Genomic DNA, 22,855 nt, shown 5'->3' on the forward strand with positions numbered 1-22,855 from the left:
AAAGGAGCAAGAGTTCATTCCTTGCCTTAAATAGGCAACCAAAGTCTTCTAATTATATACCTATGGAAGTGAATTTCCAAACTATAAATGAAAGAGTAGCTGGCTAAGCAGAAAGGAAGGCAATAATGACCGTGAGAAGTATGAACCATAGAAGTGGCTGGGAAAGATGTTTAAAAATGTTGGGGGAAGTGATTCAGTGATTAACAGCAGATTTCTGGGGTTTTTTTGTGTTTTTTTTTTTTCTCCTAAATAACCAATATGCTGGTTGGAAGTCTGAGGCGTAATTCAGTTACATGTTCTGACATGTCTACTACGCTAGTCTGCTGTGGGTAACTCTCCATCCAGTTGCTCTAACCCTTCTGTGACTGCAAGATCACATGAATTACTAGAATCTAAATGACATTGTCTTGCAACTGAGGTGGACAAAGGCTTTGCATGTGACTTGTTACTACAGTTCAACTGCTCTCACCTCCATAATTGCAACTTAGCCAAGCCTTAGGGTACAAGAAGATACAGAATTCACTAGAATGTATGAGAAAAAACTATTCAGGGAATGAAGACTAGTTTTCATATTCTCCTCTTCCTACATGTTGATTCTGATATTGCAAGCTGTATTACAAATCTGAACCCCTCCTAAGTACAGATCTTATTCTGTGTTATATTACAATTGCTTTCTGTTCACACAACCTCCATGTTTCTATTTCCCATTAGTTTTTCCTCTGTAAGAATTGTTTGAGGTGGGGATGGATGGGGCCATTCTAGTTGGGACTATTTCATTCATCATGCCAGCATGTATGCTGGCAACAACCAACTAGTATATCTAACAGTGATATGGCTGGTATCGCTAATCTAAGTATTTCTACTTTCTTTTCTGGATAACTTTGGATGTAAGGAGTGCTTAGGCTTTGACAAATTTTGGCAGCAGCTATAAATCAACTTCATTTAATACCCAGTATTTCCCTAAGGCATTTGTTTTCAAAGGTTCTTAGGCTCCTTTTTCTACGTTTGGTAGATTTCCAGCTTTTATGTCCTTGCAATAAAATGGAAATAACACAGTTGGGTCTATATAAATGGCCATATAATAATAACATATCAATGGAAACTTTGCTAGAAGAGGACCCTGTAAAATGTAGTTGTAACAGCTCAGGCAGAAAGTATGAGACAGAACAAACACGTACAGCAAGACCAAGAATCTTCTTCACTTCAGATGTGAATGTTTGCAACTGGACCCAGTCTACGTCTGCATAAACCAACTGAAGCAGTTGAAAAATTATATACACACAGCCCAAGTACTGAGCTAAAATCTGATGTATAGTGTGCTGCATAGCATCCCAAAGTAGGTTAGAGAGGATGCAGAGTGATTTATATAGAAGTTACAGGTGGAGGCAATAAAATGAAAATATTTAATGTTTCCAAGAAGAATCTAAGGCTGGCTGTGGCAGGTAATAAGTTGATTATTAGGCATCACAGTACTGGCAGATGGCAATCAAAATCTCTTTGAGCTAGTAAGTTTACCTTTATAATTGTAAGGAGAGTTCAGGTAAAACAAAAGAAAATTCAGCACTCTCCCTTCTTGGGGATTACAGTCAGTTATTTCTGAATTAATAGGGTATTAGACAAGTATGAACACACTATAATGGATTCAGATATTTCCAATTGACTATTTGTCAGAAACTTCTAAAATTGAAGTATATGCATAAAATTACCTTTAGGAAATAGTGGTACTGTTTAACCATAAATAAAATGCATGAGCTTTTCTTTAACTCAAATAAGAGACATTTTTCTAGCACTTGGAAAAAAAAAAATACAACAGATGATTTCCATTTACAAAAGAAAAGTGGTGACCAAAATTAATATAGCCTACTTTATACTTATTATATTATATACATATATAATATGTATAGTAAACACCACTGAAAATTCTTCAGCCTTGGAATAATGTTTTTAATAAACATGGAGTAAATGACTGACTAAATAAATTTTTCTTTCCAGTTTAAACTGGAATTTATAATTACTGTAAGACTTATGAACTGAATAAGATAACTGTTTCTATGCATAGTTCTCTTAAGATGAAACCTTGTCATTGAAGTTTAGGGCAAAATTCTTGTATGTGTGCAAGAGTTTACTTTCAGATAGTATCTTTCTATCTCACAGAACTCCTTGTCATAGCTCTGCTTGCTGTTACTATTTTCACCAAAGGAAGAAAACAGAGTCTAGTAGCTCCTGTGTAAGTTCATTTGAAGAAGCAGTAGCAACTGTCTTAAAAAAAAAAAGTAGTTTCCATTTAAGCAGAAAGGATATTGATTTTCTCAATTTTGTGGATAATTAGCGTGCTGGCAAAATTACAGCAAAATTACAGCAAAAGACATCTTCAAAGGGCTTTTCTTGGCTTCAGTGTGATATGTTCCTTCTGGCAATGGTGGTGGTAGGAAATCCTTAGTTTCTTACATTTCCGCTCCAAGAAGCAGGTTTGAGCTGAGACTGCATTAGTAAAATGGGTCTGCAATGCGATGAATGATTTGCATCCTGCTGGCACTGCAGAACGTGGCATGTACTGGCGGTCCTCCCTTGTTCTGTTGGTTTTTCGAGGATGCATGTATACGTTTTAAAGGCAAAAGGTAATACACTGCTCCCAGTTCTAGTATGTGTCCCAGCATTGATATGAAATGAATTCGAGAAGGTTATGGGCTGCAGTTGCATATCAGGCTCAGGAAGGCTATAAAAGATAAAGACCTCACCTTTTAACACCGGGGCAGGGGAGAGAAGCACATAACTTCCAAGCAGAACCAACTCAGTCCTTCTATATCAGTATGCCCAGGTGGTTAATGGCAATAGCATCCTGCCTTGTATCAGAAATAGGATGGCCAGCACGATTACAGAAGTGATTGTCCTCCTGTACATGGCACTGATGAGACTGGGCCTCAAATACTGTGTTCAGTTTTGGGTCCTTCAGTACAATAAAAAAACATTGAGGTGTTAGAGCAGGTCCAAAAAAGGGCAACAAAGCTGGTGAAGGGTCTAGAGAACAACTAGTGAGAGGACAAGAGGAAATGGCCTCAAGGTGCACCAGGATAGGTTTAGATTGGGTATTAGGAAAAAATTCTTTACTGAAAGTATTGTCAAGCACTGGAACAGGCTGCCCAGGGAAGTGGTTGAGTCACCATCCCTGAAGGTATTTAAAAGATGCGTGTATGTGGCAGCTAGGGACAAGGTTTAGTGGTAGACGTGGCAGTACCAGGTTAATGGTTGGCCTCGATGATCTTAAGGATCTTTTCCAACCTAAACGATTCTACAATTACTTGTACCAAATTACAGAAAATTACGGTCTTAATCTCTTGACTTTTCCTATATTTTTCGGGGAGGGGGGAAGGCAACTGGCCCAGTATTTTTGGTCATTCCCTGAAGCACAAAGTAACTGGGATACTAAAGGAAACCATCTGAAGCATGACTTCTGCCTGTCTTAAAACTAAAAGAGGTTTGACCAAGAATTGGATTCTTACCCAACCTGAATAATTCCTAATAGTTCATTTAATCACACTTCCTTTAAGTAGAAATGAAAATCTCTTGGTTATTCAGAGAACATACTGTTCTAGTAGGAACTGGATAAAAAGAGGCACTGAAGTTCAGGACAGCCATATTTCATAAACAATAGAGAGACACCATCCCCCCCTTTTTTTTTTTTTTTTTTTTCTTCCCTTCACAGACAGAAGAGCATAAACTGAAAACCTAGATTGGGAACAAACTGCACAATAAGCAGTTAAGAAGATGCATGGATTAATTTACTTAGCAACTGAAATAAGATCTACTGGGTTTGTCCTACTCTTGCTTTAGCCTATACTAGATGATTTAGAAGAAAGTGGAAGCTCAAATAATGCATCTCCAATTCTCTAAATATGCTATATATTGAGAAGGAACTCTTCTGTTTCAAGCAATCCACACAAGCAGTTGTGTGTCATGTTAACTGGTGTAGGTAAACTAATTCAGTCCTGTGAACATTTATATTCTTTCACATGATGCGTGTCAGGAGTAATTGTACTGGAATAATCTTGTGCTGGTACAATTTCAATCAAGGTGGCATTGAGAATAATTAATTCCAGGATGAAAAAGATGTTAAAGCTGTTGGAACATTTAATAGAAAACGTGACTGCTCCTATCCTGTCAGTGCCTGGGAATAAGGCCTTAGAGTAACCCTTGTAAGAGCTCAGGTTTTCTTCAGACTTGCTTACATGATATCCAAAACTTTTGGATTTGCTTCTTTAAATCATTAAAAATGTGTTTAACTTAAGAGCTACATCTTGGGTAAATACTCTTATACATCAAAAGCCATTTTTTTCTTGTTGAGCATGACTAATGTCCCATGATAGCTCCATTCAGACAGCTAAAGACTTATGGTAGTAGATTGTCTCTTCTTCATTAAAAATTTCTTGCACAAAAACTGCATGTCTCTAAATCATACTTTTACAATGTTTAAATTTTGTATGAAAGAGTCTGGTGCAAGGGCTAAGTCATCTCTATTTTTGGGTAAGAATTTAGCAGTCTCCAAACACTAAGCGATACTGGTGTAGTCTAATCTGTTCTGGTGTTGGCACACTCAAAATGGTGTTGAAAAATTGGAGTGGAAAAGAGGAAACAAAAAAGAATTTAGGACAAAGAGATAAAATGTGCTGCAGTGAGGGAATTAAGGAGCTCTAGTTTATTGAAAAGAACACAGATGTCTTTGAATTACAATGTTAAATGTCTTTATGCAGAGAAGAGGGATGGATAGTAAAAGGGCTCTTCAATCTAGTAAAGAAAAATGACAAAAAAAAATGTTTTTTAGTTAAAAATGAACTACAAATGTTTGACTGAGAATGACCAACAGGGAGAATAAAAAAGTAGTAACAAAAGAGTCAATTCTCCATCTTTTACTTTCTTCATATTTAAATTTAATACATTTCCTGTCTGAGTATAAGATTTTTTTCTAAAACTCCTAGACTGAATGTAGGCACACTTAAGTTACTTTTATTGCTTTTGGAGGAAAGTGTAAAAGACCGATGTTTCCTAGATCATTAACGTTTTGTTGATTTGGTTGGTTTAATTAATGAAATAAAGCTAACAACCATGGGATGCCTTATCTGCATAGTGGATTCCAAGGTACCCCTAATACACTTCACCAATATCTTGGACTACCTCAGAATAACCTTAAGTAGTTTTAGAGGTTTTCAATCTGTGTTGTCTATGTTGGTTATAGGTCCTATCTCTTAAGAGTTAAGATATCACAGCCACTAGCTTTTTTTGTCCCACATTTCTTGAAAAAAAGAGATGTTTAGCTGAAAAAAATAAACGTCAACCTGTTGTTCCTCTTTCACTGCAAATCTTAAAAGCATACAGATTTCTTTTGGTCATGAACTTTGCCTAAAGTTTGCCAAGACTCTAGCACCATTCTACTAGCCTTCCCAAAAGGCTGTGCCAGGCTATACATTTAGTGCAGCACTGCTAATAGTATTTATGTCAGTAATAATGATGTGCTTGTGTATGTTTAGAAGCTCAGTAAAAATTAAATCAATATCAGACAAAAAAAAACCAAACCAGCTAACAAACTGGAAGTCAGCAGAGACCCTCTGCTAAATAAGAACCTTCCAGCTATCCACTTCTGCTAAAACTAGCTACAGAATTCCCTTAAGGAATATATACAATGTGAAGCATATGTGAGAATAGGGTTAGACTGAGAAATGTGTCATTATGGCCAGACAAAACACAGGTGTAACAAGTGCTAACTAGCTTTCAGATGTTTTGATGGCTTGTGTCACACCAGAAGCCCAGGTTTTCTTCTACTTTTGGCCAAATTACTCTTCCTTTCAAGTACAAGGATTATTGGCAGGGCTGTGTTTCAGTTAAGAGTCTATACATCTGTACTTACATTCTGGGGAAGTCTAGAGAACTGTAATTCTTTTCCACATTCACTTTCTTAAGCCTGAAGAGTCAATAGATAAAAACATTTTATAGCATACTTCTCCTGTGAGGCTACTACTTGTATAGTCTATACTGAGATAAACTGTATGGTTTTTTAATTTGAAATTTGCAAGATTTGCCGTTGTTGCATCAGTACATTTTTTTGCTATAAAGGCCAAAATACATGTTTCTTAAATTTATTTTTCTCAAATTTTTATTTTGAACCAGAAACTTTTCAGATCAAAACTTACTTAGAATTAATTCCGTACATAACCAACATGTAATCAGTGTTTTATGAGAATGCTATACTCTTAAGAAGGATCTTGAGGATTCAAACTGTTTGCTCTCACACAGAAGTTTCATGAGGAAAAAAAATTCTGATCAATTTAGACTCTAATGGAAAGAGCAATACCAATAAGGATACAGAAAAGCATGTACCCTTTTCCAATTATTTTTAAATGTTTAGGTATTCATTACCTCTGCAAAATGCTTTTAAAAAAGAAAATGTTCTGGGTATTGCGATAGCCTTAGACTGCTAAACAACATTATCGATTAGTTTCAAGAACAATTGCTATATAGCATAAAATCAGTCAGTAGTTGCAGTTGCTTTAAAAAAAAATGCATATATCTACTCATATCTGAATGCAAATTCTCACGTTTCTGACCCATTAATCACTACTGACAGCACACTGCAATACAGTCTGTATTGTCATATAGCCCCAAGACTCACTGCTTTCGGCACTAGGGACTGGAGGCAGAAGGGAAGAGAGAGAGGGTCTGGGAATTACAGTGCCTCATCTGCTCAGGTCATTCAGTGCCTTGCAAGTTTAATCAGGCTTTCTTCATCCTCCATTACACTCATTAGATCCTGTTAGGCTAGTGCTCAATGTTGATCTGTATCTTGGTCAAGACAATTGTTGCTGATTAACTATAATTACCAGTAATGGTCCCAACCTGCTTTCAAGCAGGCTGTTGCTGTCATCTTGTCCAGGCCCCTGCTCTGCAATGAGCAGTCCAAATCTGCTAACCATTTGCTTGCTTTCTGTTTGAACCAACAAGTTGCTTCTTGTGTGGGCTCATCCCCTCACCCTTGTACTTGCCATCTATAAACATCTGAACTTTGCTTGAGGTATGTAAAAATGTAAAGGTAAAGAAAACAGGAATGACTGGTATGGGGAGGAGTGGGACAGCAGAAGCAAAGAATTAAAAATAAAATACAAAATAGGCAAATAACAAAGGTTTTCAAAGGCTATGAAGCTCAATGATAACAAAGTAATCTAAAATTTTGTGCTTTGCAATCCAAAGTAATAAATTACAAACTAGGGCTCAATCTCAAAATGCCTCCTTGTGTGAACAACCCTTGTTTGAGTTGGAACTCCTGTGTATTTCTGTCAGAATATTTTTTTAATAGCTGTCCTTAGAAACACCTTTCATGTTACAAATCTTCCTTATGGCAATTTTAACTTCTGGATGGTTTTCTGGTTAGTCTTGTGAAGTGTAAGCATATAGAGGCTTTCATAAAAACTGTAAGTAATTTTGAGTTGAGTCAGAATTTATAGTTAATTGTGATATGAATGCCAAGGTCACATAAATGTTTATGTTCCCCATTCATAGTTACAAATAATGCCTGCTAAATTTCCAGCTGACTTTAACTACAAATAATTTGGGGAATGAAACTGAACTCTATAGCTATTTATGCCTCTTTTCTGTAGGTATTAAAAGAATTACTATCTTAAAACAAAAACAACAACAAAAATTAGCAGAGTCTGGACATAAGAGTAGTAAGTAATACTACCCAAAGCAGCTAGCATTAACTCTTAAGTGTGCAGCCATACCTGTAAAGCCCAGAGCTCAAGCGTGCACCTGATATTGCAGTTTGGGGGGCAAATTCAGTAATTGTACCTAAAGGGCAAATTCTCAAAGAGATTCCTGTGGGCAAATGCTCTCTTGTGTATTCGTAAACAAGCCTGTAATTGCATCTTCTGGTAGCAGCTCTCCTGTTAAGACCAGCAGTATGGAAGGGTGAGCATGAGCTCCTTCAGCCAGTGCTGTAAGCTACAAACCACCTCCAGACTTAGAGTTGTATTTAAGATAGCCAAGCCAGTCCTAGAGGCAGGGTGCTAGTAGCATAAGCTAATGAGGCCACATTACTCCCAGGTGAAGGCAGTGTGTGTGCATTGGTGTGTACCTGGCAGGTCTGACACAGACAAGAACTGCAGATACCAGAGTTTGACACAGACTGCAGCAGCTCCATTTATGTGTACTTCCAAACTCTACTCAGGATTGTGGACCTAGTGTGATCTTCAAAAGAACAATTTAAGGCAAGAAATTTATGAGGAGGGAGGATACAGTGAGGTAGTCCCAGTATTTATATATTTACTCAGCATGTATCTTAAATAAAAATTCTCCTTGAGGAGAAAAGAAAACCTTTTTGTTTGAAAAGTGAAACACTTGGAACATTGCATCTGTTTATCCAGCATCAATTGCATTAGGCGGTGCTCTCACTCAAAGCACTGAATAAGGCAGAGAAAATGAAGATTCTTGTGTAATTAAAGACTATATAGTAGCCTGTGTGTATATGTATATGTGTGTGTGCTTAAAAAGAAGGAGTTGAACTGGCTGGCAGTTCTAAATGTGGCATTTTCTTACTTAAAACACTGAATTTTACATTCCAAGTAATTATCTTCTAACATATTCAGCATTCACCATACTACATTTAAAGAAGGGAAAAATATTGTGTCTGCTCCTTTAGCAGATCTAACTATAGGTACAATTTAACTGAACTTTCTAAGCTACCTGATTTTATTGATACCAGCATGCATCCAGAGGAGGAGTTGCCATTTTTAAAGGTGACTGCATTTTTACCATGAGAATGCCTCTTGCATGTTTCTTCATGTGGCAAGATGTAATGGCAATCGATACTGTTTTGCAGCTGCTTTCTGTCTCTGCAAAAGAAATGTATCTTTGAATGCAGCAAAACACAAGAAGTTTGATTTTTAAATAAACATCTGCAAAAAATTATTTTTCTCTGGCATGTATAATTGCATGCAACAGGTCTGATAAATTGGAGTAGCACTCGTTACCTGCTTAATCCTGGGATGAGCTGGATAGCTTTCTTCTACACAGTTTTCATTGAAACACATGCGTCTCAAATTTCATCGCAAAAGAATCTTTTAAACTGCACTAAAGAACCTTAAATGAACAATACACACAACGCTTATCCATATTTCTGTACTGTAGTCATATTTGCATACAGAAATACACACTGCATACACATATGTGTTCCACTCTCAGGAGTATTTATGGTCCTAATACACACGTACTTTCACAGCCTGCGCACTTATATTCCTAAATATTTGTGCATGATCTGTATGTGTTTTATAAATGCAGACATAACACTACATGCTCTGCGTAGTCTGATTTTTCTGTCAGGTACTTTAATTCTTCATTGAAGTGAATATTTGGCCTTTCAAACTGAGTAAAGTTTTAGGCAAGAAATAATGACGTTTTAACATGAAGAAATGTAAAGGATACGACAATGAGTAAATGTATTCACTTTGCTACTGTCAAATTCCAGTTCAAGACTGGCCATATTTTTTTAACCATTGGAAATAGCTGTAAAGAGGATTCTTTTTTATACACACACACGTATATATATGTATATATATAAAAAAGGGGTGTGTGTGTATGTGTATATATGTATAATATATATATATTAATCCCAAAATCACTAACGCTTTTTGCAGTTTATAGAAGGAAATGGAGATTGTTGGCCAGGAAATCATCTCCCAGAAAGATCACGTTCTTGTGACAATTCATATGGAAAAATCCGTGTCTTTCTATTGAGATGTTAAGCTGTGGTCTTGTAGTTTGTGGTCAACAAAGATGCTTGGGGAGTTTTTTGCTATCTCTTGCAAAAAAAAAGGGTTATTAGCCCCTGAAGTCTTGGTTACATTCCAGTTTTAATAACTATATTTTGCCTACATAATTCCCACTGTAGCTTCAGGTGAATTGTGGAATTTTCTGCACTTCCTGTCATAAACTATTCTGTGGCGTTGCTGTGCACTGTGTAACAGCTGCTGTGCTCCTTTGCTACTGTTCAGTGCTTCTCCCCAAACTTCTGACCCTCTTTATTTAATCTTGCATCATCTTTTGCTGAGTTTGTACCAGTATTTCAAACAGCCCATATTACAAACCATTACCAAATGAGAGTTAATACAAAAGCTTAATGTACTATTTTCCAGTTGCATTTTTTATATTTGTTTGACACTCTACACATGGCCTATCAAGGACTTCAGAAATACTAGAAGAAAACAATATGGATTTTAGGGACCCCCACTTCCTCTTTGAGTCTCATCCATTAGTGATAAATGGGGATTAAACAGCAATTAAATGCATTTCAGACAGGCTGCACCCATGTAGTGTCATCAGCACTCTTGAACATGAAGCATGTAACTCTCTTTCAGAAGCTGAGGCAGCAGGACTGAGGCAGGCTGTTATTTCTTTTCCCCCTTCTGCGCAGCAAAATAATATTTTAACTGGAATTTTGGTGAAAAGAGATTTAGAATTTTTGTTCTTTTCTGTTCCAGTGTGGGGATCTTGATGACAGAAAAGATGTTTATTATTTATACTTCTCTAACCATTTATTGCTTCATTGACCTGCGTTTTTTATACTTTCTGCTATCCATTTCATCTGATCTTCTTAGTTCATATGTGTTATTGTTTTTACTTAATCGCCAGAGCAGTATCTTTTTCTGGTTAGGATTGATTGACAGTGGAATATTCTGGCTAAGAGCTATAGAATCAAACCGCAGACCGAGACACTGTACAGACTGTAGATCCTCAGAGTCTGCCAGCAGACCATTCCTTGCAAAATATAACCAAGTCTGACTATGAATTCTGAAATAACACTTTCTTGGCTATTTGTAAAGACAGTGTGGAGTATCGTTCGTAGCTTTACATTTCTTGCCAAAAAACATAATCTGATGCTTGTGTCGATACACGAAAAACCTTGCTATGATTGTCTTGCTTTCATTCATTAGCATACTCTGTGCTTGTACTTCCTCTGGGGCCTCGTTGTTTCCGATTTGATGAAGTAGGGAGGATTGAAAATCACAAGTTCTTTCCACTGATGCATTCCTCGCAGTGGCAGTGCATGGGTGTTGCCTTCTGGGTGGTTGCCTTCCCACTTGTCCTTCCCTTCTAACAGCACCTGGGTGAGTTGCACCTGCATGAGATAGGATTCCCATGGCCATCTTCTGGAGGCAAAGTAATAAACATGAGTGGATTCTGCCCATAGCTGGTTTTGCAGGGGGTGGTATGTTGGGAGAGCTGTTGTGGGGTAATCAGCTGGATTGGTGCTCAGACAAGCCCCAGAAGGACAGGGTGGCAGCAGCCAAAAGTTTCTTAGGTGGTAGTTCACAAGTTGCTTGCCCATTTGTTTGCAAGGCAGTTTTACATACAGGTTATTTCATGTGAATTAACTTTGTACCCTTCTCAAAGCAGTGCAGAGATGGAAAGCTCTGTAAATCTGTAACTGTGCTATTGCCCTATGTCATCAAAAATCTGCAAAATGGACTAAACTACACACAAAAAGTGAAAAAACTGGAGTTACATGTTAAGAGGTCTTATTTTCTTATTTTTATCCCTAAATAAATACTATTGAGACTGGCTTTTAGCCATCAGTTTGAAGGACTTATCATTACTGCCATTTGACACAGCAAATAAGTTGCAAGTAATTTGTCCTGTAAAGGAAAAGAAAGAAACTGTTTTGTAAAAAATAAGCTAGCACAAGAGGAAAGCTGTGAGAAATGTATTACTCCACTCTTTGAACTCAGTCCTGCTGCTACAGAGGTCAATGGAAAAAATCCCATCCCCTTCCCTGGCAGTAGGCTATACTTAAATATTTATCTTCTGCTGAAATAGTAGACTTCACGTTATTTCTGTCAATTGTCCCGAGGTGATTTTGTTCCTAGTCTGAGTGTGTTTTTTTTTTTTTGGGGGGGGGGTATTTTTTGTTATTATTTTCTTTGTGTACCCCCATGCTTACTTGGGGTGTTGTTACAACCGCATGTTGTATCTTGTGCGCCGGAGATGAAGTTTAAAGCTCGCTTCTGAAGCCCGGGCTGTGTGTCAGGGGCCGGGGCCCCCGCGGCCGGGGCACTGGCCGCCCTCTTCCCTAAGGCCAACTTGCCCGGCCCTGCCCGCGGCGGGTGCCATTTCCCGACATTCCGCAAGCGGGTGCTGCCATCTAGCGCCATGGGCCGGGCTGTGCCCCGGGGGGCACCGCCGCTCCGGAGGGGACGGGAGTCAGTAGCCGCCGAAACTTGAGAGAGAGCGAGCGAGCGAGCGGGGTGCTCGAGTTCCGGCGCGGCCTCCCATAGCTACGCCCCGAGGGGGGCGCCCACCTGCCGGCGGGCCGGCCTCCGTGACGGCCTTGCCCAGGCCCGGCCCCCCCGGCCAGCCGGGCCCTAATGGTCGCCCGGGTCCCCGTCCTCTCAGTGGGTTGGAAGCGGAGAAATCGGCTTTACCCCGCCGCCCCAGCCGTACGGCAGAAGCGGAGCTATGCCGCGGGGAGGGCTGGCTCAGGGCGGCGTGGGCAAAGAGCGGTCGCTCCCTAAAAGTACCTGTTAAAGGCTTATCCTCTGTGCAGAGGGCGAATCCGCACGGCTCTGTTAATTATATTTTCATTTTGGTAGGGTGGTCCTGGTTTATTTGTGTGTTGGATTTCCAAATTCTACTTTGCTTTTGATTTTCAAAACTTTTTGTCGAGTAGTATTGGTGTGACACTCAGGTATTTATAATACCAAAAAAGAAAGGAAGAAAACCTGGCATAAATAGACACGTTTTGTTGTTTGCTTTTTTAGGGTGTGGAAGTGGAATTGAGTTTAAGTTTGATTTAGAAACTCTGCTGCAGTTTTCCCAAGCCAAATCCTGAGCCGCCAGCGTGCTCTCAGCAATGACAACCATAAACTTGGTATAACTGAGCCAAAAAGAGAAGTGTTTTCCCCTTAGTCAAAGTGAATGACATACATGAAGGTACCTGAAAACTAAGTAACTTCGGCATTAGTTTTGTGGATCAGAATCAGTTTAAGAATCAGAATGTGATTCTTAAGAAATAAGTATATTCTCTGGCTTTTATACATGTGTAACTAACATCACACTACTGATGAAGCTGCAAGTATGCTTCACTTGGCGGTGCTGTGTGTTAATCTTGCACTAATATTTTTGCTTGGATAAGGGTCTCTGATTGCTGTGAAAAGGCTTTTTTTTTTTTTTGAAAAAATAAATATTTTCTCAGATCCATGCAGATCCCAGATCCTTATAATATCCTGCTCTCCTGGATCTCCAATAAGAACTGAGAAGATTTTTTTGCCCTTGCTACTTAAAGCAAAAAAACCCCATTCTTCCCATTATAAACACTGAAGTACGTTTTCTCCCTTTTATGAAATGGGATTTTAAAGCTGGGAAATATGTGGCACTTTGAATACTTTGTAGCATGGCTTTTTGAGGGTTGAGAAACCAGTTTCAACAGGCTCATTTCAAGTATTCCTCTTTAAGTTTGAAATCTAGTGTGGGGTGTTTTTGTGAAATTTCAGAACAATACTCTGATCTCATCGTGATCTCTCTCCTTTCCAGCTCGTATGCTGGGGAGCAGATAGACAAGAAACCACAGATGGTCAAAGAAGGAAGCTTTTGGAGAGAAGAGACATCACCATGGGTAAGTGAGGGGCAATGCTGGGGGAAGGACTGAGTCAGCATGACACAGATGTGTCTGCTTGGAAACCACAGCAAGATCTTCCCACTGCACTGTGTGAGCCTCTTAAAAGCAAAATCCAGACAGACTCTGTCTCTCTATAAATCTTTCCCCCCTTTCCATTACGAGTTGGGTATTGTTGGCTCTAAGCCACCTGATTTTACTATGATTTATTAACTGCTATGCATTATATATGAGATTCAGGTTTACTGAAGAGTTACCCTTATGGTCAATGTTGCATACAAATCAGCTACTGTTAGAGAGGTTTATTGCATCTTTTTATGCGGCTAGGAGTTTTGTTAGGTAGTATTAGAATTTGTGACTTCTAAAACAATACCTAAAAGAAAACAAAATCTTCATCTGTATTTCACATGGTGCATGTAGTACATGGAGTGCATCATATAGCCCTGTTTGGGTTGTGATCATTCCTAAAAACCTGAGTTCTTTAGTGGTGGGGGACAGGACAAACTGATTTTTCACAAACTTCCTAATGTACCTGTAGAGTTAGATAAACTGGTGTTTTGTCCCAAAAGAGAAACATGAATGCATGCACTAGGTGGTAAAATGTTAATTTGTGTGGAAATATGACCTGTGAAAGTATCTGTGATTTAAATGATAATATAGCACATTGGAGAGATGCTGCTGCCTCAGGAAGTTACGCTGTTATGAATTGCTTACTGCTATTCTTTCTCACATTACTTGGTGGAAGCTCTGCAGGACAGCCTTTGATCATACCCTTGACTGTGATTATTGCAGTGATGACCAGTGTCTCTATTTATGGCATCTTTGCTTTTCATTACATACAGATTAGATGTGCTCTAAAGATGAACAAGCCTGGAGAGAGAAAAAAGACAAAAAAAAAAAAAGGATTTCAAACTCACCATAAAATAATTTTTAAAAAGTGACTATTTTTTCAACATTTTAGGAATTTGGGGCAAAGGGGGAGGGGGAAGCGCAGGAAGAAAAAAGAGTTTAGTTTTTTTTTTAATATAAAAGAATAATAAAGTAAGTTGCAGAGGCAGAAATGACCATAAGGATGTGAAAAAGACACGGGGAGGATAAAAGGTAGAATACGGGTTTTCACCATGTCTGAAATTTTGCTGTTATATTCAAACCACAGGCATTGCAGTCTGTTTCAGACTGACCTGTGTTACAGAGTGTTTGTGAAGAAAGGAGTTATTGTTAGGTAGAAGTATTAAATACTGAACTAGAATTAAGCAAATATTTTTGTTTCTTTGATTTTGTTTCCTTGTGAAAGCCACTCCCAAGAAACTATAGAAAAGTTTATAGACATTATCCTTTTATGTAAGTTTTTTTTACATTACATTCCATTATTTTTATATTTAGTAGTGGGAAAAAAGGAAAGAATTAGTGACTTGGATTAACTTTTTACCAAATTACATTGCAAATTTAGACGCTGTTCCTAGAAGGCAGTTTATAGACAGCCATGTTATGAGAATACAAAAGACAGGAAAATGATTCTTGCTTCTCAGGAGATATGAATGTGCTATCGTTTCATGTGTTCCAGATATAGATACCCTGAAAACATTGGGCAACATAAAATGGTCTCTCCTGTCATTATTTACTCACGGTTATACTGTTTCATTTTGTTCTTTTTTCACAGTCTATTGGAAGAGAAAACTTTGTGTAATGTCCCATTAAAGAGATTGAACGAGGCAGAGATCATCCAGAACAGATTTCAGATTACCTTTTCAGACTTGTTTTGGGTTGTTTTATTTAGGATGGTTTATAAATAATACAAGCTTCTATGTTTGAAATACATATGGACGTATCTCACCACCACTGTCTTCACAAGCATGGTTTATTTTATACACAGATGAAATGGAATCTATATAAAGAAAAAAAACAAAAAAGAGAGGTGGTTTGTGTTTGTCTAAATGCAGGGCTAATGTTGAAACACATTTTGTTTCTTTCTCACTGACACTTGGAACTGGCCCAAAGTCCTCAAGCCTTGGCAAAGCAGACACTGTTCTACAGATAAAAACCTAATTAAACTGAGTGCTACCTGTGGCAAGGCCGTTTAGAAATTCATAGAGTTCAAGCAACCAAAACAAAGCATTGGTTTTCAGCTTTCAGATCTGTTCCTGATAACATGCTGCTGCTTTTTTCCTGTTTTTTTCTTTTTGTTTTTCTCCTTTCTTTTATTTTTTAAGAACTGTGATCTTAGAAGAATCAAAAAATGAGGCAATGTTTAATGGTAGCAAATATCCCTATTGTATGGCACTGGTTTTATTTCTTTTCCATGTGTTCTGTAAATGATATGCTCTCAGAAAGGCAAGTTGATGAAGTCAGATAAATAAAAATGAAACATTTAGCAGATGACTAGGACGACATTATTAGCTACTGGAATGATACAGCTTGATGAAATCATAGCACTGAGGCAATGTTTTGACTGACTTTTTCGGTTTCCTGTATAAGTGGCACAGCAAAAATTTCATGGCTTCTTACACTGGCATTTCAAATGCTCCCTATCAGTTAGTGAAAACATAGCACTCCCTTGTGCCCTTGCCATTTGAGTATAAAAGGCAAAGCAACTCACTGGTTCATCTCTAAATCTGCTTGCAGTCCTCATCAACTCATTTGTATGCTTTTCTACTATATCAGTGCCAAAGAGTAGAAAGTGATCCGTACCAAAATATACTAAAAAGAACATTTCAAGGACAGTTCTAACATTACAAGAAACCTACTAGCTGTGCTGGGAGGACTGAAATACGTATCTATTTCTTGAATGCCTTATATAGTTATTAGTGTGTTACTGACTGAACAGAACAAAACAGGAATCGATGGGTAAATATTGTGATAATGATATGTATCTGATTGTACTTATATTGAGTATACAGTTTTCAGCTCAGAACATAATTGTGAAGTGTTCCAAGATAATCTGAAGACATGGTGCTTTTGTTTAAGACAATGATATTGGCATCTGATATGGTGATCTTGTGCCATGTTGTCATGAGAGAGGTTACTATGTAGCAGCAGTTCAATATCATCCTTTGGACTTTTCTGATAGACCACTTAACTATCTCAGCTTTTCCAGTGATCATCTCATTTATCTAGGATTATTGCAGTGAATTTACTGTTTGGTTTTCTTCCAGAACTGAAATGTCAAGTCCGGTGTCATGTATGCAGTAGCTTTGTGCTGTAAGAGCTCAACAGATCCACCAAAAGCTGCTAGTAGTTGATCTTTGGATAGAGCAAGAAATAAATAAATCCTCTTTAGCAGATCAATATTCATCCCATTTAATGCTTGATGCGAAACTTGTGGATTTGAAGTAGTAATGCTGATGTACAGCTAATCGTTGAAATGGGCATTAGGGCTTTTATAGCATGGCAACATATTGTCAGACAGGAAGGAGGAAAGTGTTGAGTGCATCCTAAGGGGGGGAAAAACTCTGTAACAATATGTTATTTAATGCACATTTGTAATCCACAGTGTCCTACATTGCAGCAATTTGCTAGGTTACAGACTAATACTGTACATCCAGTGTTTATTCCAGGGGTTTACTTAGTAAAGCAGATGATTCCCCCTTCAGTGGGTCTTTCAGAGTCTAAATATAATCACCCAGTCAGATTTCAAGGTGTAATTTTCCTCTTTAGTACTGTCTTCTCAACTAGTTTATTATTTATCCAACTATACATGGAATGTATGTGTCCCGTGATATAGAATATATATATGAATCTAGTACTGAACACATGTATACATTTGTGAAGGTATATATTACCTGCTTATTAAATTTATATCTAGAATTTGTATTGTAGGTATTTCAGAAAAACAGAGAATTTCCAGAGAAAGGATAAAATGTCAGTAAAAAAGTTGAGGAATAGTTTAATAAGAGTACATTTGGAAAAGTTTTTTGTTTTTGTTTTGGGGTTGGTTTATTTTTTTTGTTTGTTATTTTTTTTAAGATGTGATTTAAGGAATTATCTTTTTTTTTCCTCTTTAGTCTGCTGTAGTAATTAAAGGCTATTATCTTCTTTCTTAAAATGAATAAATAAAGTCTTGTCAAGCGAATAATTATGCTAGACAAGATAAAGGTGGTATTGGCAAACATGAAGAAAGCTGAAGGTTGAATTTTCTTCTGTGCCAAAACTATGATCTGATCTTTGCCTTAGAGTCACTGTAAATAGCTTTGTAATACTTTGCCACAGTATGCTCTGGCTTTAAAATTCAGCTGCAGGTTCCAGATACTATGCTGACCAACTTATACCTTGGTGGACTGTTACTGTAAGATGATGCAAGCAAAACGAACCTCTCTGGCAGACCTCAGTCCTTCAGCGATTGCAGGAAATATCTTATTTCATCAGACAGAAGGACTTCTGCAAAATGGAGAATTCTCACTATCTTTGAAAGTGAAGCAAAATATGCAGTTGTTTCATACTCCTCTTATATAAGAGATAATGGTATAAAACATATATTTATGAATACTATGCAACATAGAATACATTAGTATCATACTTTTTTGCTACTGTTATTGGCTATTTTTCTGAGGAGTGCTTTGATCTTAAAACTGTGAGAAACTTGTTGAGAAATATCTGCTGATGCAGTGTCTAGTGAACTTATATCCCTCTGAAGACAAGGTAAGGGTCAAGAGAGCTGTTACCTTTTAAAACACCAAATCTGAATTCCTTTTAGTATGTCTTTCTTGCAAGACTTCAGTTTGTAGTGGGTACAAGTTTTCACAAAAAAAGAATATGGGAGACACTGGGGAGGATTAAGTTTATCTACAAAAGAGTAAATCACTGGGAAGGAAAGAAATGTTTAAGTGGCATTTCATGGCATGGAAGGGAGATGGTTTGGAGGGCATAGGTAGTGAAAGAATGGGAACTTTCTGGGTTGCTCCACTCACTGTCAGTGAGGGTTAAATAGTCTGTTTAAGCACTCTTTTTCTAATCCTGCCTCAGTGTCCATGATAAAAAGTGGTATAGGCACTGGGTGTTTGCTGTGGCACGAAGCAATGCTGGTCAGATTTTCTCATATTCACCAGCCTGCTTTTTCTGCTACCTTCTTGTATTACCTGCAGCAATATTACATGTTTCCTGCTCTTAAGACAATGTAATCAAAATAGTTCTATTTATAAACACTTCTGTAAGCTTACAAAACTTTGGAACATGGCAAGAAGAACTGTTTTCCTTTCTATCATGAAAAACAAAAAAGGTCAGGAAAACCTACATCTGCTTTTTCCAAAGAATAGTGAAGGAAGAACTATGCTGCCATGAGAGCTAAATAGAATGTTCCAGACTTCAAATGCCCCATTTAGGAAGCAGAAGCATGCCTTGGCATACTATTTAAACAAAACAAAACAAATCCCAAACCAACCAACCCCCCCCAAAAAACCCAAACAAAAAAAAAAACCCCTCACCTTTACTGCTGACGCACCAATCTTAAGTTCACATCTCATGGATGTTAATAACTTCTGAGGCACTTGTATTGCTTTTTGAGGGGGTTGGGAAGTTAGCCATGTTGTGGCAAGGTTTGCCAGGTCAGTGCACATGAGTAGATCATGAGATCTGCTGGCCTCTCCATCATGCAAGAGTACTTTACAAGAGTGCTCACAAAGTGACAGTCATTTGATCACTTGTATATGAGGCCTACTTAACTAAACACAGCATATGACCTATAGAGGTAATAATCTGCTCAGCACTTTGAAGACTTTGCATTTGTCAGTTACAACATTATGAAGCTAATATAGGAGACAAGAACCTTAGGTTCATGCATCCTTTGTTACACTGCTGCCCATGTGTACAGATGATGAGTCCTCTGAATCAGCTGAAATTTGCAAACATTAAGTTTTCCATTTCATGGAAGAGATGGTCAGTTTGTCCTGGATATTGTTCTTAATTGTGTTCTTACTAAATGTGGTACTCAAATCTTTTAGTCACTACTTTGGTATTTAAATAGATAATGTGAAGAATTTTTTGAAATAACTTACTCGTGATTTAAACTAAGAAATAAATATTTTTTTATTTTATGGATTTTTAAATCAATTCTTGCTCTTAAGGGAAAATAATCAAACCCCAATCTCTGCTTCAGTGAAATTGTTTTAGCTCTGATGATACAAACCCTTCAGTTTCTTCCCAATGCTGTGAAGAGGTTGGGGTTTCCCACTATTAAGGGCTCAAACCTGATCCTAGAAAAGACCCTTACACTGTATGATGAAGCCAAGGAATAACTCAGATTCTGCACTGTTGTTTTTTGGGTGGGTTTTTTTTTAGCAGTTCTTTGAAGTTCAACCTGCATAGCAAATGTTTTGGTATTTTTTGTTAAATGGCTTCTTGCCAAATTTTTGTGGGATTTTTTTTTTTTTTCATTCTGTTTTTCGACCACATAGGCAGGTTCAGACAGGAAGTGCAGCCTGAAAGGCTAGGCCAAATCCAGAGGGATTAGTTGCAGCAAAAGACTGCTCTGGGATCCTGAGTTACTTTCTTAGTAGTATGGCAGAAAAAGAAAAACACACATTCTTGCATGCATCCAGATCTTTATGCAAAGCAAATTCCAGCAGACAGGTGGAAAATTGTATCACCCTGATAAGGCATTTAGGAACATTCTTGTCAATAGAAATACTGATGGTGGTGTTCTTTGGGGTTTTAAAAAACAGGTGATTTTTATAAAACAAAGTCAAGGTTTCTATAAGCCATCATTTCCAATGACAGCACAGCAGTTTTGTTTCTTTTCTACTGTGGCTTTTGGCTTAAAGGGGAAATTAATACTTTTTGGTCAAGGTAGAAGTTCAAGGGTGACTTTTTACCTACCTGAAGGTGTGTTGAAAAGGGATAGAATGTATGTCTCCCTTTTATTTTATTTTCCCCTTTTGCTTGATTTTGTCAAGTGGCCAATGAAAGAAATTTGTTGAAGTTGTTCCATTGAACTCTTTAAGTGAAAAAAGGAAGACCTGACCCTGTCTTTACATTAACACCATTGTTTTTACAGTGTTTTACATCTTTTTGTAATGAATGTAGAGAAGTCTTTGGAGTTAACTTTAGATAATTCCCTATATGGACTAAAGATTTATAAAGATTCGAGACTGATGCTTTTGCATGCACATAAATTTCCCACACAATTTATCTGAAACTTTAACAATAAAAATAGCAAAGAAAGATGAAAAGCCTCAGAAGACTGCTAAAGGTCGCCTAAACACCTATTTCTGTTTAAAGAAATCAGGAGAAAGCTTTGGTTATTTTGGGGGGTGGGGAGTGCTGCTGCTGCTATGATGGTGGTGTTTTCCCATTACTAAAAAACAGAGGAGAGTTTATTTGCTACCTTCGCTCCCTGTGGGATATGGCTTCTTTGTGCAAGACGTGGAAGTATGAAGACCCATATAGGTTTCACGTTTAGCACTGATTGGAAAGGCATTTTATTTTTTAAAGTTTCCTACATCAAGCTGTCCAAATGTCATTCCTAGTAAAACTGGTAAGAATAAGACGTGGCTTAAAATCACCAGCTCATGTAGAGCATCAGCTAACTGCCATTTTTTGCTGAAAATCTCCTTTTAAGATATTTAAGCATAGCCAACTTATTTCCTTTTCTTATAGTCCAAAGAAGACATCTGCTATGTAAATACTTGCATATAAATACCGTATCTTTGTCTCAAATAACTATCTCATATTCAGCGATCTAGAACTGAGGCCAGCAGACTGAGTTAGCAGAGGAACATAAAAGAAAATCTGTGATATGCTGGAAGCATGTCAAAAGCCTCTCTCCTCTCCTCCTCCTCTGCAAAAGGTAAATGTCAGCGGAGTGGGGTTTTGGTTTGGGTTTCTTTTTCCTCTTACAGTTCTGAAAACAAAGGAACAGCAGGGGGAGCCCCTGCATGGCTTAAAGAAAACAGAGCAAGTGCTTGCACAGGGTAACAAACCTTTGCTGCCCTCTTTGGAGCCTTCGACGTAAAGCAGCAGTAGCTGAGGGGCACCCCCGATACACCTCCTCCCCCTCCGCAGCAGAGGTATCGAGAGTGAGGGGGGGCGCTGGTGCTGTTGCTGACCGTCGGCAGGGACACCCAATGGTATGATCGTGGTTTGGGGCTCGATCTTACCTGCGAAATGTACTTGTGGATCACCAGGCTATTTTTTAATTTAGTCTTCTAATTAGATTTTAATGTGTTGTATACTAGAGTGAGAATTTATCACACATACATATATAATTATACATATAATGTGCTAAGATTTACCTTATGTATATCAGTACATAGAATCCTGTCTTTTAGGCATCTGTCTTCTGTCAGCATCATATGCAGTCACTGAATATTTTCCACCAGTGTTACATAGACTGTATTCTCACAAGCAGTTTAAACCCAAATACGCAGTTTGCTTCATCTTTGGATGATTTTTGCAAGCATCTGATTGAACATAACAGACAATACTAATGCAAACTCAAGAAGCAGATCTGGAATGAAAATATCTCAAAGTCTCAATCTTTAAAGATGTGCTGGAACAGACTCAATTTTTTAATTCTAGTTCATAGAAAAATAAAGTGTGCTATTCAAGAGACTACAATGCATTTTAGTTGTAGCCAGTCACTTATTTCTTGGCAAAGCTTTTCTGTTGAATCAATCTGTATACTCTCATCTGAATTTATTTATTTTGAGATATTTCATAATAGGCCTTCTGGTCAGAGTTAGACATCTCGTAACATCAGTTTACCTAGATGGGTTCCTGTTGTTGCAAGAGAAACAAAATCCAGATGTGCCAGCAAGTACCACTGGACTGTTTGGTTGTTACTCTTTCCCTCTCCTAAAATGTTTGAAAGGACTTGACTAAATCTTGCTGCATGGGAAATTGTTAAAGTATCAAAAATTTGCTAAGATGGGAAAACTACTGCTTCTCCCAATGAATATATGATGATAATGAAAAATCATATGTAACCACCCATCCTTATTGCCTTCCTGTTAATAAGAGTGACAAACATGGGGGTCTCAAAGGACATGAAAGAGTTAGGATCAGAGTATGATGTGATTCCTACACTTGTACTTGTTTGGATCAAAACATAGGAGGATATTTAGTGTGTACAGGTGAGTTTGTTATTTATGCAGAGGACTGTGTCTGTGCAGATCAGTCTCCAGGCTGTTTCCTGTAGGCAGGTGCGTTCCTCCACCGAGCTTCACAAGCATTGCTACATCTTTCCATTTAACAATTTTCATTGCTGTATGAACA

The 22,855-nt window shown here is 37.8% G+C and overlaps 1 long non-coding RNA gene across 3 annotated transcripts; it reads left to right on the forward strand.

Moving 5' to 3' along the window:
• The first annotated feature begins 6,936 nt into the window (after positions 1 to 6,936).
• On the forward strand, positions 6,937 to 16,936 carry LOC133282617 (uncharacterized). Of its 3 annotated transcripts, none has more exons than XR_009747672.1 (4): positions 6,937 to 7,060; positions 13,570 to 13,651; positions 15,312 to 15,339; positions 16,777 to 16,936. It is a non-coding gene; the product is annotated as an uncharacterized LOC133282617 (long non-coding RNA). The 3 variants fall into 3 exon arrangements; XR_009747675.1 differs by lacking the exon at positions 6,937 to 7,060 and adding an exon at positions 12,899 to 12,969; XR_009747678.1 differs by lacking the exons at positions 6,937 to 7,060; positions 16,777 to 16,936 and adding an exon at positions 12,308 to 12,431 and having other exon boundaries at positions 15,312 to 15,759.
• The last annotated feature ends 5,919 nt before the right edge of the window (positions 16,937 to 22,855 follow it).

This window comes from Pezoporus flaviventris, unplaced genomic scaffold (assembly GCF_033815535.1).
Source record: "Pezoporus flaviventris isolate CSIRO_AGI_PZ_B2104156 unplaced genomic scaffold, CSIRO_AGI_Pfla_v1 ptg000002l, whole genome shotgun sequence".
NCBI classification, from domain to species: domain Eukaryota; kingdom Metazoa; phylum Chordata; class Aves; order Psittaciformes; family Psittacidae; genus Pezoporus; species Pezoporus flaviventris.